The sequence below is a fragment of the Helianthus annuus genome, chromosome 7 (assembly GCF_002127325.2).
Source record: "Helianthus annuus cultivar XRQ/B chromosome 7, HanXRQr2.0-SUNRISE, whole genome shotgun sequence".
Taxonomy (NCBI): Eukaryota; Viridiplantae; Streptophyta; class Magnoliopsida; order Asterales; family Asteraceae; genus Helianthus; species Helianthus annuus.
In genome coordinates this window covers 141,362,667-141,381,318 of record NC_035439.2, presented here as the reverse complement: position 1 = coordinate 141,381,318, position 18,652 = coordinate 141,362,667, and the positions used below count along the sequence as shown (strand labels likewise).

Sequence of the window (18,652 nt, the reverse complement as noted above, 5' to 3'; positions counted from 1 at the left end):
TGGTTATGGTTTTTGGTCAAAACCGACCCATGCACACCCCTAGTTTATGGTATAGATCTAGGGGTGTTTGTGACGGCTAATTTATATATATATATATATATATATACACACATTAAAATACATTTAATAATTAAAAGAAAAAAAAGAAAAACAAATAACTTAGTAAAATTCTAAAAAAAAAAATCTAACTAGTGAAATGTAAAAAAGAATAAAAAGAATTGTCGAAGCAATTAAGTGATCAAATTTAGTTTGTGAGGTAGTGTGCTATTGATGTTTGCAAAAATATGTTAAGTTGATTGTATGTAAAAACAGTTTCAGGATATAGCTCGAGGATATAAAACTATATCAATAATCAAACAATTGAGCAATAAAGGTAAAAGTTGACACAGGATGTACGAGGAAAGCCCTTGATCAATCTAGATCGCCGGCATAAAACCTCGGGAGCTGACAATTGTCGGCTGCCTTGTTCTTCTTATTGCTTTGAATAACCAGGATACAGTTGCAGGATAATGCTCGAATCGAATCTAAGTGTTACAATGACTGTGAATTGTGAGTGTTAAAGTGTGTTTGCTGCTAAAATCGAGAGTGTGCGAGTAAGATAGTTCGAAAGTGAGTATGTTCCTATGATCCGACACTCCTATTTATAGTTACAAGAACAAACAAACTATCCTATAATCTCGGAATACTTTTGAATATTCCTTCACAACCATTGTAGACCTATTCTCCCGGCTTCAACGTCCTTCTTCTAACAATATTGAGCGAGTCTTCAAGGGAATTAGTTCTTGTGAACGTTAACATCCTACAGCCATAGCCTACAAGCAAATTATTAGTAATAACCAAGATACTGCCTCAAGATGTTACCGATATCCTAGTTCGGTATCCTGATCATAAATAGCTAACATAAAATCAAGATGCATTGTCAAGATATGGGCTCAGAATTTCACCTATAACAGGTATAAAACCCTTTTTATAGCTATATTTTGGGTAAAGAAAGCTAAAAAACCAATGAGATATATAAAAAAAATTATATAATCATCTTTGAGATGATCGTGTTTACATTTTCTTAAAATCTCAGAGGCAAAAACACCAAAGTGTCCCAAATTCAAACTTAAAGTTCTCATGACATTACCTTTGGAAAGAAATGACCGACACATAGCACATAGTCGATTAGAAGCTTCATATCTATGTCGCGTATAACTTGACCTAAAATGTCATGTATTCCTACACCCTAAATAGAATTCACAAAAAGGTGGTCAAATATCAATGCGGGTTTCATGCTATAAAGCATTATCTAAAAAGGGTGAGAAAAAGGTCAAACCTTTGAGACACCATTGACTCGAATCTCAACGGACCGCTCGCCTTGAACAATGTCTACTGAAGCATTTGATATGGGTCCAGTCCTCAAATGATTCAACAAATCTTAACAAAAAGGACAAGAAAAGTTAATAACCGAAGATTACAAAACATTACAAATAATGAAATGCAGTTGGGTACAAACCTGAACACTTATAACTCCAAACAATTGACGTCTCGTGGAGCTCACAGTAAGACCATGGAGTTCACGTAGTGAAATACTCGAAAACATGTTGCAACCAACATCAAGTTTCAATAACAAGTTGGAAAATTTCAAGAAAATAATGGGTCATCTGACCCGTTTGACCAGTTACTAACCTTCACGCTCGCGATCCAATCTGTATGTATATTATTCGTCAAGTTTTGTGACCCATTCTTGTCAGCTGTTCTTATGAACACACCATGTTCGACTGCAAGCCATACATTATAATCTTCAAAGTTCTGCAGAATCATTGAGTCAACAAGATTCAGATTGCAACTAAAAAGCAAGAAATTTAAATGCAGTTGCAAATAAAAAGCATGTTACCTTTTCGAGTATGCAACGTTGGCTCCCACTTATAATAACAACCGTTGATGTTGGATCATCACAAAGCCTCTTTAAAGGTTGTTCTAGCTCAAAGCCTCTTTAAAGGTTGTTCTAGCTCAAAGCCTCTTTAAAGGTTGTTCTAGCTCAAGGTGCAGATTAAGTTCCATTTTCTTTAACTTGATCAGCCATTCCCTCAGCATTCACCGGTTTGGTTAAAGTTTCATTGAACCCCTATAAAGTAAAATTACCCATTTACCCCTTCTTTAAACCTAGCTGAATATGATAAAAAAATAGGACAGAATACCAATATGAACATACGGTTACTGGAACACCGATAGCGGTTAACTGCAAGTTCAGTTTGAAGCTGAGGCGGAATCTGTTTAGTTCTCAGCTGAGCTTCCGCAACTGTATCATCAAGTTCACTATATATGGAAAAAAACTAGTACTAGAAAAATATAAAGAAGTAAACACAAATTAAAGAACACAAACCTAAGAAAAGTTTCAGGCCATTTTTGACATGTATGAGTAATGACATGCATGAAGTTATGATTGTGTCGTTTTTCCTTCTCTTCAGAAGGCATATCGAGCACATACAGAATCGAAGAAGCTACGTCTGTGATATTCCATGGATTTACCAAAATCGCCCCTGCACCAAGAGACTGTGTTGCTCCTACAAACTATGTAAATGTAACATGAAAATTGGTTATATAATGATAAAACAATGTGTGAGCGCTAAAATATGTATGCGTACCTCACTTAAAACTAAAACTCCTTTCTTTGAAGCTTGGCAGGCCACAAATTCGTAGCTTACAAGATTCATTCCGTCTATTACAGATGTGATGAGTGCCACATCTAATCACATTGTATTTTAGTGAGCATTATATTAATTATTAAATAAAATAATAGTGGAATTATCAAAATAATATACAAGCCACAGTGTATAGTGTACATAACGTATTAAAGTCAAGCAATTGATCCTGCAAAAATGCACAAGAAAGTGAGTCATTTCACAAAGAAAACATGAAAATAGAAAAGGTCGATCAAAGAGACACACCAAAAAATGAACCGGCACCAGTGTAGGCGTTCCAAATCTTCCACTGATCTGCCCAACAATTTCATGAACATGACGTGCAAGCTTTTTGTCTGTCAAGAAATCAAAATGTTCATTAGGAAGAGAGAAATCATAAACAGTAGAATGAGGAAAGAAAGAAAATGGTTAAACATACACATAGAGACTTCTGTTCTTGTTGGCATAGCAATCTGCACTAGAACAACTTTATCACACCAATTTGAATTGTCTTAAAGAAACTTATCAAATGCCAACAACTTTTTGGGTATTCCCTAAATCACGTCAGTTTCTGCAACCTTTTTATTAAATCACATGTAGAAGAGGGTTCTATTAACTCACCTTTTTACCGCCAAATCTCCCCTCAAGTTCTTTTATAGGATTCTGGACATCTAGGAGTTGAACGGTTTGCACAAATCTCTGAGAATCTATCCCAATGGGATACTGAGGTTTGAAGAAATATAAATGACGTTAACCACAAGTAATTAAGTAAGTTTAATAATAAACATATGATATTTATAAGCAAATATACCGCAGCTATACGAGTAACTCTCCCTTGATCTTGCACTCCTACAAGGGTCCCCTGAAGCCCGAGAATATGTGTGCACGCGCTCACAAAATTCCTCGCGTAATCATAAGTATGAAAACAAAGAAAATAACACCTCTTGAGTTATAATAGCCACAATAATATAGTATTTTTGTATACAAAACGTGGGGTAATTACCCGACTAAATCAGCTACAAGAACGGCTGTTAGCAGGTGTGATCGAGACGACATTATCCTATATGTCTCAGAGGATGGAAACGGAGTGTGTAGAAACCAACCAACTCTCATATTTGGTCTCTTTTCTTTTAATAATCTCAGAAGAAACAACAGATGGTAATCGTGGCACCAAACATCGCCTTCTTGATAATTTTCTTCAATCACATCTGCAAACATCTGATTCGCCTTTATGTATGCATTAAACTGTGATTGGAAATTAACATAAGCGTCAAGCCCGTCCTCTTGAGGAAGTCCTCGACTATGAAAAAGTGGCCACGTTATGTTGTTGTAGTAGCCGTTACTGCAATAACATATGTGGCCACTTTTTCATAGTCGGGGACTTCCTCAAGAGGACGGGCTTGACGCTTATGTTAATTTCCAATCACAGTTTGATGCATACATAAAGACGAATAAGATGTTTGCAGATGTGATTGAAGAAAATTATCAAAAAGGCGATGTTTGGTGCCACGACTACCATCTGATGTTTCTTCCAAGATTATTAAAAGAAAAGAGACCAAATATGAGAGTTGGTTGGTTTCTACACACCCCGTTTCCGTCCTCTGAGACGTATAGGATAATGTCGTCTCGATCATAGCTGCTAACAGCCGTTCTTGCAGTTGATTTAGTCGGGTAATTACCCCATGTTTTATATATAAATATACTATATTATTATGGCTATTATAACTCAAGAGGTGTTATTTTCTTAGTTTTCATACTTATGATTACGCGAGGAATTTTGTGAGCGTGTGCACACATATTCTCGGGCTTCAGGGGACCCTTGTAGGAGTGCAAGATCAAGGGAGAGTTACTCGTATAGCTGCGATATATTTGCTTATAAATATCATATGTTTATTATTAAGCTTACTTAATTACTTGTGGTTATTGTCATTTATATTTCTTCAAACCTCAGTATCCTATTAGGATAGATTCTCAGAGATTTGTGCAAACCGTTCAAGTCCTAGATGTACAGAATCGTATAAAAGAACTTAAGGGAAGATTTGGCGGTAAAAAGGTGAGTTAATAGAACATACTTCTGCATGTGATTTAATAAAAAGGTTGCAGAAATTGAAGCTTTTAATCTTGCAGGTAATTCTAAGAGTTGACCGACTTGACGTGATTTAGGGAATACCCAAAAAGTTGCGGGCATTTGAAAAGTTTCTTAAAGACAATTCAAATTGGTGTGATAAAGCTGTTCTAGTGCAGATTGCAATGCCAACAAGAACAGAAGTCCCTATGTGTATGTTTAACCATTTTCTTTCTTTCTTCATTCTACTCTTTATGATTTCTTTCTTCCTCATGAACATTTTGAATTCTTGACAGACAAAAAGCTTGCACGTCATGTTCATGAAATTGTTGGGCAGATCAGTGGAAGATTTGGAACGCCTACACTGTTGCCGGTTCATTTTTTTGGTGTGTCTCTTTGATCGATCTTTTCTATTTTTCATGTTTTCTTTGTGAAATGACTCACTTTCTTGTGCATTTTTGCATGATCAATCGCTTGACTTTAATACGTTATATGCACTATACGTCGTGGCTGGTATATTATTTTGATAATTCCACTATTATTTTATTTAATAATTAATATAATGCTCACTAAAGTACAATGTGATTAGATGTGGCACTCATCACATCTGTAATGGACGGAATAAATCTCGCAAGCTACGAATTTGTGGCCTGCCAAGCTTTCAAAGAAAGGAGTTTTAGTTCTAAGTGAGGTACGCATACATATTTTAGCGCTCACACATTGTTTTATCGTTATATAACCAATTTCCATGTTACATTTACATAGTTTGTAGGAGCAACACAGTCTCCTGGTGCAGGGGCGATTTTGGTAAATCCATGGAATATCACAGAAGTAGCTTCTTCGATTCTGTATGCGCTCGATATGCCTTCTGAAGAGAGGGGAAAACGACACAATCATAACTTCATGCATGTCATTACTCATACATGTCAAAAATTGGTTGAAACTTTTCTTAGGTTTGTGTTCTTTAATTTGTGTTTACTTCTTTATATTTTTCTGGTACTAGTTTTTTTCCATATATAGTGAACTTGATGATACGGTTGCGGAAGCTCAGCTAAGAACTAAACAGATTCCACCTCAGCTTCAAACTGAACTTGCAGTTAACCACTATCGGTGTTCGAGTAACCGTATGATCATATTGGTATCCTATCCTATTTTTTTTATCATATTCAGCTAGGTTTAAAGAAGGGGTAAATGGATAATTTTACTTTATAGGGGTTCAATGAAACGTTAACCAAACCGGTGAATGCTGATGGAATGGCTGATCAAGTTAAAGAAACGGAACTTAATCTGCACCTTGAGCTAGAAAAGCCTTTAGATGGTGGTTGCCTTTGAAAAAAAAACTTGAAATATTCTTCTGCATAACTGATAATGCCTAAATACCGAATTCAAGTTTAAAACATCCAAAGCTGATTGTTCTTAACTCAATAAAACATTAAACCCAATTTTCACAGATTAAGCAAAAAGACTATATAATCAAATATTAGCTTCTCACAATTAGTTGTGAACTTATAGCTGTGTGTAAAAAGGTTATATAAACATGTGAGCCATAGTTAAAAGTTAAAACCATAAAACACAATTATTAGAGCCTATATAAATTTGTAAGATAGAAGAATCAATGCAAAACGAAACATGGAAATTGCCAGGTTTTGAATTGTCATATCTAACATGTTTAATAAATAGACCGTGTTAATATTAACGTGTTCAACATGTTTAACTAAACGGGCCATGTTCAGGCTGACCTGTTTAATCCATTTAGTGTATGTTTGGCATGGAGCTTTTAGGAGCTTTTAGCTTTAAGCTTTTAAGAAAAAGCTCATACTTAATAAAAAGTCTTGTTTGTTTGAAGGAGCTTTAAGCTTTTAGGTTAGGAGCTTGAAGCTTTTGGTTGAACGCTACTACTAGTAGCGTTTAGAAGGAGCTACAAGCTTTTAGGGAAAAATGACTATTTTAACCTCTCAAAATAAGAAACTTTTTAATTCACCAACTTTCTAAATTTTTAGTTATGTTCATTTTGGTAATTTTATACATTTTATTAAAAGCTCTAGCTACTCTACCAAACACCAAATATATCTAAAAAGCTACAGCTACTAGCTACCAGCTACAGCTACCAGCCACCAGCTTCCAGCCCCTAGCTACCAGCTTCCAGCTTTCAGCTATCAGCCACCAGCTAGTTTTGCCAAACATACCCTTAATCAAACATATCAACCAACCCGTTTTAAAAGCTCCCAATCAACCAGCCAACCCGATTAACCCATTTGTTACAACTTGCCACTGTGTTTAACACGTTTACAATTTGATTACAACCCGTTTGACTCGTTTTGATAAACGGGTTGAACGGGTTGTGTCCGGTTTACATGATTTAAGCACGTTTACAACTAGATTATAACCCTTTTACAACCCGATTGACTCGTTTTGATAAACGGGTTAAACAGGCCGTGTTCAGTTTACATGATTTTAAGTATGTCCGGGCTAGGGTGAATGTCTTTGACACAAACAAAGATAATGGGTCATGTTCAAGTTCAACAATTCAACCCACCTGACACAGTGACCACCCCTACATGAAATAAGTTTTTTTTTTTTTTTTTTTTTTTTTTTTTCAGTTTAAAGCGGTTAAAGATGAATAGAAAACAAAACCACATGCTCAATCTAGTAGTAGACCTGGCAAACGCCTCGGGTTGGGTCGGGTCGTGGGTCAAAATGGGTTCGGGTCAAAATGGGTACGGGTCAAAACGGGTCAATTAAAAAAAGGGTTGCTTTGGTTCGGGTCAAAACGGGTTCGGGTCGGAACGGGTTTCGGGTTGGATCGGGTTAGTTAAGAAATGCTTTTTTTAAGAGATTGTACATCATGGGGCAATTTTGTCAGGTTAAAACGGGTCCGGATTGGTTCGGGTTGAGAATGGGTTCGGGTCAAAAAAAGTGGGCTTCTTCAGGTAATACTGGTGTTGTTGTTGAAGAAGGTCTACAAAGAGTGCCACCAGTAGTCAACTCTCAAGAGGTTCCAGATTTATCTACTTCTACGATCATTGAATGCCAAAGAATTGGATTTGAAGTAATTTTTATGAGTTTTTAAATTTGTAGATAGTTTTAGACTTTTAGATGTGGAAATTTGATATGTTTAACAACTAGTTTTTATTCTTAAATGATTTCCTTTAGATCTTCTAGTAACTCAGTAAACAAAATTCAAATAAAAAAGTTAGTTTCATGACTTAATGACTTATAATTGGATCAAGTAGTTACATATACATGTGTACTGCTCCTATCAATAGTGTTTGGGGTGGGGTGGGGTGGTTGATAACAATGAAACGGTAAGTGCCTGTGATTGTTCCATGAACAACAGTGCCGTTTTTGAGTTCGATCGAAACCAGAACCATAAAACTTAAGATAATAATCATCCAGGGTATGTACCTTCATATTCTAAAATCAAGAATATCTTTTTTTAAATATATAACTTAAATAAAAAATCAAAACTTGTTATCATACTACTAAAAAACAACTCATATATCAATATATTTCCACTAAAAACAAATATTTTTTCTCTCTCCTTTTCAATTAAATAATATTTTTATACCTTTATCATTACATTTTTCTCTCTCCTTCACTCACAACCGCTTTTAATATATATTAAAAAGTTATAGTGGGTGAACAGTGTCGCCCCAAATATACAGATGAACAGTAACATTTTCTCTCTCCTCCACTCACAACCATTTTTTATACTCTTTATATTTTAAAAACACCACACTCACAATTTGATTCTTTGGATGTGAATGCTCTAAAGAGCAGAAACCATATGAGATCAGACCAAAAAAAAAAAAAAAAAATCCCCAAAATTAAGGTGATTCGCATATAAATATTAATCAAACTCAAATACAACAAAACTAGTAAAAGATTAACAAACAGATCCAAAACTGAATTAAATAAATTAAAACTAATCACACCCATGTAAGCAAATATTAATCAAACTCAAATACAACAAAACAAGTAAAATATTAACAAACAGAACAATTAATGTACACATCAACAACATTCCTGTTAAACCTAAAAAGACTTCAATCACATATGTTATTATGGCCCAAATTCAATAACAGGTTCACTACTTTCAGCTAATTTTTTTTTGGGTCCAATCATTTCTAAAGCTAAATTTAAAACCGAAAACCGACGAATCCAACCCATACGAAAAAAGCGAAAACCGAACCTTCGGTTTGCACACAAAGCCAACCTATCCCCTTTTTATACACACTTTTTTGAGATGGCGATCGGCGGAGTGTGATAAAGCGGAGATGCCGGCGGAGGGTGGGGGGGGGGGGGGGGTTTGGCGGAGGAGATGAATAATCAATCACATGACTACAAGTTCCTTCCTATCCCCTTTTTATACACACTTTTTGCCAACTATTCACCCAAAGTTAGAGTCTTTTAACAACACATGTGTTTCTAAATTCAAGCAATTCATAAATTAATAAATTATACACATACATACCCATATAAAAAAAAAAAAAAAAAAGCTGAGATAATTATAACTTACAGCGTTGAGGTTTTTGTAATGTGGGTTTGGAAAAAAGATTGGATTTCGGTGGGGGTGATGGTGATTTTGGAAGAATCTACAAGAAAACTATGGTGGGGTGGGTTCGTTGTGATTTGTGAACTTGTGATTGGGAGGGGAGTGGAAGGGGCAGAACAGTGGAAGATTGGAAGAATGAAATGAAGATTTTATAGGGGGGGGGGGGGGGGGTTGGGGTTGTTTGAATAGACCCCTTGAGTATGTGGTTGTTTTAGATAGGGGTTGGAATGTTGGATTCGTTAAGAAAATGAGTGTGTTTGTGTTTGATCGTTAGTGTTATAAACGAACGTATATGTAACAGAGGTGATGTATTGATTTAATAAAATTATACTATATTGTAATAGGTATGTAAACGAACTTTAAATGAAGTAAGCAAACGGACATTCACGAACATAAGTGAGCAGGCAAAATATGCGTTTGTGTTTGTTCGTTTAGTTAAATAAAAAAACTTTATGTTCGTTCGTATATTAAGTAAACGAATGGTACATGAAATGTTTGGTTGTTTACAAGCCTATACGTGTTTAAACGTATCTAATGGAGTGTCAAAGGGCTTGTACCCCAATGATATCAAAGGGTTATATTGTTGTTCATCTCTCAAAATGGTGAAGATTCTAGTCTCACTAGAGGAGTAAATTTTAATAGTGTACTTTTTCGTTCAAAAATAGTATCGAACCAAGTATAGTTGAATTTAAAGGTACCAAGTCGTGTAAAGTTAAATTCAAACTTGTCGAGGCAGTTCATAGTAGCTTTGATAGATTTTATTAGCAGGTTAAGTTGAGCCAAGCTTAGACGAATCAATAAGCTAACTGAGCTTGAATTTCAGGTTCAGGCTTCATTAAGCTCGTGTTGAGTTTAGGGTCGAGTAGAGCTTAAGATTTACCTCGAATCAACTCAACCTGACTCAGTCACATATGTAGTTTTGGATTTAGATTTTAATTTATTAAAGATATAGTACAACCTGACTCGGTCCCGTTTTGAATTTAGATTTTAAGTTATTGAAGATATAGTAATGCTAAGACCACCACTAGTGGTAAGGGAATTGTGATTTTTTTTTTGTCCCAAAAAGCCCCACCACACCACCCCTGGGGGGTTTTCTTTCAAAAAATGGGTTGGGTGTTTCCTCAAACACGCCTCCTCAACTTTATGATAGTCAATAAGAAATTTCCGACTCATTTATGATAATATTATTTGTTTCATTTTTTCTAAAAGGTAATAATTGGGTAATCATTACAAAGGGCATTATGGGGCATCATACCACTACACCCCTTTTTTAACTTCAAGCATTATAATGCTCTTTGCTGATTAGGATGCCACATGTCAGATAATGCCCAAGGGAGGGGTTGAACTTCAAACCCTGCTACACATGGTCTAAAGATGATTTAATTATAAACTAATTAAATATTTCCATAACGATTAGGTTGGTGGGTGAGGGGTGCGCACCCTACCACATCACACTAATAGCGCCCCGGGATGTTATATGCCCTAAAGGTGGTGGGGCCCCTTGTTTTGTCTGTCTGGGAGCAGTGAAAAGGAAAAAAAAAAGTTTAAACCCCTATATATAAACATACTTCTAACAAAACAGCTACAACTCACTTAAATCTTTCACACAACTCGCTCTCTAATTTTTTCCCTGGAGTTTTCTAATGGCAAGACGTTGGATCGAAGAAAAGGAGATAACATTGGCTATTGGTTGGATGATTGTCACCGAGCAAATACGGCCTGAAGCATCGTTGTCGTTTTGGAACGCCGTTTTTGCACAATTCTGTCAACGTGTGGGTGAAGCCCACCGCAAGATTTATGATATTCACTGAAAGTATAGGGACATCCAAGCAACGTCTAGAAGATTTGAGATAGTCTTCAATGAAGCGATGAACGATGGGGAGGTGCTAACTGAGGATGAAGCGATTGAGGCGGCTCCTCGCGAGTACCAACACCACTACGACGGTATTTTTTTACTTGTCATCCATGAGATTAAAATTGAACATCTAATTATTTCGGAAAAAAAGAAAATACTAAGACGGTATTTTTTTTTTTTTTTTGGGTTCTTTAACTTCCATAGCATCTAGAGTATTTAAAGTAATTTGGACAGAACAAATATGCTTGCTACGAAAAAAATACAAAGAATAATATCAATAATGTTATTGCCACGTGTTCACATGCTAAAGTTTCAATATTCAAAATGAGGTTACCTTGGTTCATATGAATATATGATGGGGTGTGATAAATATACCCATCACAAAGATTAATATACCCAAAAGTCAAATTTAATAATGATTTTGTAATAATTAACTACTTTATTATATTATTTTATTATAAAGTAAAAAGTAATGATTATGTTTTATTATAAAGTCAAAAAGTAATGATTATGTTTTTATCTTATTTTATTTTATAATATTTTTGTTACTTTTTTATATTTTGTTATACTATTATTAGTATTAATATCAATATTAATAAATAAATAATCAAGACATTTTATTATAAATACGAAAGTGAAAAAGTTAATCATAAATAAATAATGAGTCTCTAATAGCATAGAGTATAACCTTTCATCTAAATCGCGTGTTAAGAATAATTTTAAGAATCATATTAACGCCCCACTCCTTAAAATATAAAGTTTTTGAATTGATTAATTTAGATGTAAAAAAATAAAAGTTTTGAATTAATTAATTTAATTGAATAATTTGATTATGACTGTAATTTGGATTTTGGTGTTATGGTTAGATGTTGACTACTACGACGGTATTTTTTTACTTGTCATCCATGAGATTAAAATTGAACATCTAATTATTTCGGAAAAAAAGAAAATACTAAGACGGTATTTTTTTTTTTTTGGGTTCTTTAACTTCCATAGCATCTAGAGTATTTAAAGTAATTTGGACAGAACAAATATGCTTGCTACGAAAAAAATACAAAGAATAATATCAATAATGTTATTGCCACGTGTTCACATGCTAAAGTTTCAATATGAACCAAGGTAACCTCATTTTGAATATTGAAACTTTAGCATGTGAACACGTGGCAATAACATTATTGATATTATTCTTTGTATTTTTTTCGTAGCAAGCATATTTGTTCTGTCCAAATTACTTTAAATACTCTAGATGCTATGGAAGTTAAAGAACCCAAAAAAAAAAAAATACCGTCTTAGTATTTTCTTTTTTTCCGAAATAATTAGATGTTCAATTTTAATCTCATGGATGACAAGTAAAAAAATACCGTCGTAGTAGTCAACATCTAACCATAACACCAAAATCCAAATTACAGTCATAATCAAATTATTCAATTAAATTAATTAATTCAAAACTTTTATTTTTTTACATCTAAATTAATCAATTCAAAAACTTTATATTTTAAGGAGTGGGGCGTTAATATGATTCTTAAAATTATTCTTAACACGCGATTTAGATGAAAGGTTATACTCTATGCTATTAGAGACTCATTATTTATTTATGATTAACTTTTTCACTTTCGTATTTATAATAAAATGTCTTGATTATTTATTTATTAATATTGATATTAATACTAATAATAGTATAACAAAATATAAAAAAGTAACAAAAATATTATAAAATAAAATAAGATAAAAACATAATCATTACTTTTTGACTTTATAATAAAACATAATCATTACTTTTTACTTTATAATAAAATAATATAATAAAGTAGTTAATTATTACAAAATCATTATTAAATTTGACTTTTGGGTATATTAATCTTTGTGATGGGTATATTTATCACACCCCTTAGACTATGCGGTATGGGGGACGTCCCCATACCGTCGAGGTCCGGCGCCGGTATCTACACCATCTCGCCCCCCCACGTCACCGTCCTCTCCGGCAAGTAGTGGACGTTTGCGACGGACACTAGATGCCAAAAAAATGTGGGGACCAATGTAATATGAAATCTTAAACGATAAAAGATTAAATTTTCAATAATAAAGAAATATACCCAGAACTAAAAAGATTAAATTGAATAATAAAGAAACATACCCAGAACTAAAAAGATGAAATCTTGAATAATAAAGAAACAATGAAACATACCAAGAAACTAAAAAGGTGAAATCTTGAATAATAATAATAAAAAAAAAACATACCAAAAAATGGTCAAGTTCTTGGCGATCATGTGGTGAAAGTGGCTGATTATGGTGGTCGGAGATGTATGAAGAAAAAGATCAAGAAAAATGAAGAAAAAGATCAAGAAAACTTCTCTCTCTAAAACTTTCTCTCACAAGAATCAAGAAAGTGAAATGTGTATGTGGGATGGGATTGAGATCATGTGAAGAAAAGGGTTAGGTGGGGTTAGGGAAAGAGGACCACTTGTACTTTGGGAGAGCTAGCTGGAAAGAGGACTACTTAAACGATAAAAGATTAAATTTTTTAAGTTTATGTTTTTATTTTAAGTATGTAATTTGTTTTTAATATTAATGAAAATATTTTGTTATTTTATTTGTTAAATGTTAAACAAAATGTAGAAGATTAAAAAAATATAAAAATGTTATTTAATTTTTTTCCTTATGTTTTATATAGATTTGAAAATGTTTTTATAATTAATTTCATTTATGTTTCGTTTTAAATTTATTTCTTTAAGTTTAATTTTTTTTAAGTTTATGTAATGTTTTTTAATATTAATGAAAATATTTTATTACTTTATTTGGTAAATGTTAAATAAAAGTTGAAGATTAAAAAAAATAAAAAAACATAAAAGTGGTGGAGGACTATGACTAGGACCATCCTCCCATGCCCTCTAGTTTTGGAGGATGATCCATCCTTGGGAGGACTATGACGTGTCATCTACGTGGCGGATCATCCTCCAAGAATAGACCATCACCATACCTTGTAGTCTTACTTAATGTTTATTAGCTATGCATTAAATGCAAATGATTGACTGATTTTGTGTTACAATCAAGAGTAAATTATAAGTTTTGTTATGTACCAAATTGCAAGCGGCGCCCTTTAACTTCAAAATTAACTGGTTTTGTTCTTAACGTTTCAAAATCCTGCACGTTGTGTCCTTTAGGCCAAACCCAATTATAATTTTTGGTTAAAGTTGGTCATGTGTCTTGCACATGAGGGCACTTTTGTCATTTCGCCTTCGTAGGAACTATTAAGTAAATAAGTTAGGGGTAAAAAAAAAAAAAAAAAAAAAGATATTAGTAACAAAATTTTTGCACTCTCTCTCCCCCTCTCTCTCTCTACAAAACACTCTTTTGCTATCTCCCTCTCTCTAAACCGTTCTCCACTCTCTCTCTAGAAAAAACTCTGCGGTTTATTTCTCTCTCTAAAAACCTGGGTGGTGATTGTGGTGGGTGCAACGGTGTTTGTAGGTTTAGCGGTGATGGGAGGTGTACGGTGGTGGGTGGGTGGGTGGTTGATTGTGGTGGGTGCGATGGTGATGGCGGGTACAGCGGTGGTAGGAGGTTACAGTGGTAGGTGCGATGGTGGGTTTAGCGGTGATGGGCGTACGGTGGTGGGTGGTTGATTGTGGTGGGTTAGAGGCGGCGGCGGGTGAAGGGGTGGGTGCGGCGGTGGTCCGGTGGAGTTAACACTTAATTCGTCAAAATCAAGCGTCATATCACCTCCAGATACTAGTAACAAAAAACAGTCAAAAGTCGGTCAAAATTAACAGCATACAAATGACGAATTAAGTGTTAATTTCAGTTAGAATCGATTCAGTAAGAAGAATTAGGTCAAAATTAATAACAAATAAAGTGCTAATTTTACCTCTGGATGACTGTGGGAGAATGGAACCAGGAGCTGGAATTGGGGATTAGTGGGATCTTCAGTAGCAAAGTAAAAAGTGAGAGATAGTGTGAAGAAGAGAGATAGTGGTGTGGGTTCAGTTTAGAGAGAGATGAGAGATATATAAAAGTGAGAGAGAAAGAGTTAATGTTTATTTTTATTTTTTATTTTTAGTTTTATATAATTAGTCCCTTGTTAAAAGCTATTTACTTAATAGTCCCTAAGGAGACAAAATGACAAAAGTATCCTTATGTGTAAGGCACATGACCAACTTTAACAAAAAAAAATTTAACTGGGTTTGGTCTAAATAACATAACGTGCATGATTTTTGAAACGTTGAGGACAAAACCAGTCAATTTTGAAGTTAAAGGACACCGCATGTAATGTAGTACATACATAAAGGACAAAACTTGTAATTTACTCTTAAATCAAAATATTATTCAATCTACAACTAGTTGTGTGTTCCATTTTTTATGAAAAAAATCTTATTTTGTTTTTTTTTTCTTTCAACTCTATGTATTTTCTAAAAGTTTATATTTTAGGGGCCCGTATTTCATCTTCATATAAGGCTCACAAATTTTTGAAGATTTTCAGAGACGGCCCTGTATGCACTCACAAAAAGAATAATTAGAAATGATGTGCTTTTGATTTATAGATGTGTGTTTTGATAAATTGAAGATTTTATAATAAATGATATCCGAAGAATAATGGAATCAACTGATGTCAAAATAAATGGAACTTGATAGGCCTATAATATGACAAAACCATAGTAATTTCTGATTGTAATATGTTTGATTTGTAAAATTATTTAATATTTAATATAGTGGATGTGGCAATAGTGGCAGTGGTACCAACAACAACGAGGGTAGGCTGTTTAGAATATAAATAATCTTTATATACGGGAGAAGCAAAAAAATATAAATGTTCTAAAGGCTCCAATTATAGATTTTACGTAATTTCACAATCGTCTTTCATTTTCATTCATTGTTCTTTTCTTACTAACAAACAAGCTATTATTAATTTGTGATGAATTATAATGAAAATAAAGGAGTCTTTTTGCATAAAATTATTTTACACATTATATCTATTATTGTATGTTTTGTGTATTTTATGTTGAAACAGAGTGGGGGGTTTTGGGTATGAGTTGCAATCAAAGTGCTAATTATGGTAATAAACAGCTAAGTGATATAAACAATCAAGAGACAGCATACATCATGCACATGGACTTATAACCCCACAATTGGTCCTTTGTCTATGAACATAACGGGGGGGGGGGGGAAGGGGGGAGTAATGGACCATTTTTGTTAATGGGATTCTACTAAACCATTTTCTTAATAATGCTGTTAGTTTCGCTTTCAATCATAAATAAATATATATATATATATATATATTTGTTGTGTTTCATGTTATATATCACTCAACTATGAAAAAAGTTTATATTGAATATAACCATGTCAATTTTCACTCGTACTGATTTAATCGATAAATTATGGTTAAACATGAACGGATCAAAGTATTTGTTATATCTTATCTCCTATTGATTTAATCGATAAATTATGGTTAAAACATGAACGGATCAAATGTGGAAACATAGTAACATGCTTTGATTCTTATATTATGTGTTTTTTTAATTATTATATTAATTATTTATAATATATATTTTTTTAACATTCTCATTTTGATTTTTATATTATGTGTTTTTTAATTATTATATTAATTATTTATAATATATAATTTTTAAAAATCTCATACAAAATTTAAGGGTCGAATCAACCTATTTCAAATTGTTATTTTTAATTATTATTTTTAATTATTTTTGGAATCAACCTATTCCAAAAAGTCAATAAGAAGTTTTATAAGACTATCGGGTATGCGGCGGGAGTTGGGGCGTGGGTTGGAGATAGGGACGTGAATTTCTGACACGACCCGAAAACCCGACACGAACCTAACACGAAATTCGCGGGTTTAGGTTTAGTCTAAACGTGTTCGGGTCAGTTTCAGGTTAAACCCGCGAACTCGTTTAGGTTAACGGGTCGGGTTCGGGTCAACCTGGTCGGGTTGGTGGGTTGACCCGTTTAACACATTTATACTATAATATATTTTTTTACAATATATTTTATGTCATAAATTAAATGGGGTGTGTATTTTATGCAATGATTATAACTTAAAAAGAGAAATTAACATAGATTTTATAATATAAATATGATATTATTATATACACTTGTGTTTTATAAGTAAATTTTAATTTTAATATATTAATTTTAGAAAAAAATAAAAAATTCGGATTGAACGGGTCGTGTTCGGGTTAACCCACGAAACTTTGGGTCGTGTTCGGGTTCTTATGTATGATACGATTTTCTGGTTCGGGTCGGGTTCGGGTTGGTGTAAAATTTTCGGGTTCAGGTCGGGTTGAACCCGCCAACCCGCGAACACGACCCGTTTAGCACCCCTAGTTGGAGAGAAACGCCCAAGTCACCACCCCCGGTGGGCTTGGGTTTGGACGTGGCCCCTTGGGCGGGAGCTTAAGGCCGGGCGTGGGGCATGCTAGCGATCTTATGTGGCCGGCTCTTATTGGCTTGTTGGCTAGGGTATAACGGGACATGTTTAAATTTTAGATTTTTTTTTTATTTTAATACACCTAGCCAAGCCACGCCCCACCATACCCCTTTGAAATTGGCTTTTGGTCTTGGGTGCCCCATAGTCCACGTGTCGCACCATGTCCCCAACCCACGCCCCATCATACCCCATGGTCTAAGCACTCCCAAACATGCCCATGATATGTGTATAAATACGTAATTAATACATAGTCACCTTCAAATAGAGTCTCCTTTAAACAGAACTAGGGTTATTCCGCCACGCGCGTTGCGCATGGTAAGTCGGGTTAATTAGACATAACGCGCGGGGTAAGTCAAGTTAATTAGACAATGAGCCGAGTTATTTAGCGAGCATCCAATCAAGGAGAGGCTTCATCATTTTCATTATTAAAACCCGCAACAATCAAAAGCAAAAAAAATTACATATTGGTTCTATTGTCGTCAACACACCCTTAAATCTCTCGAATAGGATGAGTCGGGTTGATCTAACCAGGTAATCACAACCATGAATAGATTTAATACTTTTTCATCATCACATTAGTACTACTATTTCTTTCTTAGAAAATATCAAAATACAAAGCATTGTATTCTTCTATTCTTCAACTGGAATTTGGGCTCCATATTTGAATTAGTTGCCAAAGATAATGGAATTGGTAGAGATGCAAAAGGTGGATATACTGAAAAGTCTGAAAATGTGAAAATAAAGTCATTGTCGAGCGAGGGCAACTAAAATACACAAAATGTAATAGCAATCATATAATATAAGTTGAGATGCTAAACCAACGGGTCGGGTAATGGGTCACAAACTACTGTAATTTTGGTACTGGTAGGAAACATGATAGGATGGGTTGGTCGAAAACCATATTGGTAAACGTCCAGTTCAGGTAACTGGCCACAATAGGTTGGGTCAAAATCTGTATTTCGCGTACTATGTCGAAACGGGCTGGGCAAGGTTGAGTTAGGTTGACCTTGGTTTAAAAAAGCGTGAGGCGCTCCGAAGCGTTTTGGTTCCAAGATGTTGTAAGAGCGAAGCG

General features: G+C 34.2%; 1 long non-coding RNA gene across 1 annotated transcript; it reads right to left on the bottom strand.

Moving 5' to 3' along the window:
* Positions 1 to 388: 388 nt before the first annotated feature.
* LOC110867056 lies at positions 389 to 3,959 on the bottom strand. Its single transcript, XR_004862912.1, has 7 exons — positions 3,478 to 3,959; positions 2,631 to 3,389; positions 1,880 to 2,556; positions 1,499 to 1,794; positions 1,319 to 1,419; positions 1,130 to 1,228; positions 389 to 812 (listed from the first exon to the last, which is right to left on the bottom strand). It is a non-coding gene; the product is annotated as an uncharacterized LOC110867056 (long non-coding RNA).
* Positions 3,960 to 18,652: the final 14,693 nt, after the last annotated feature.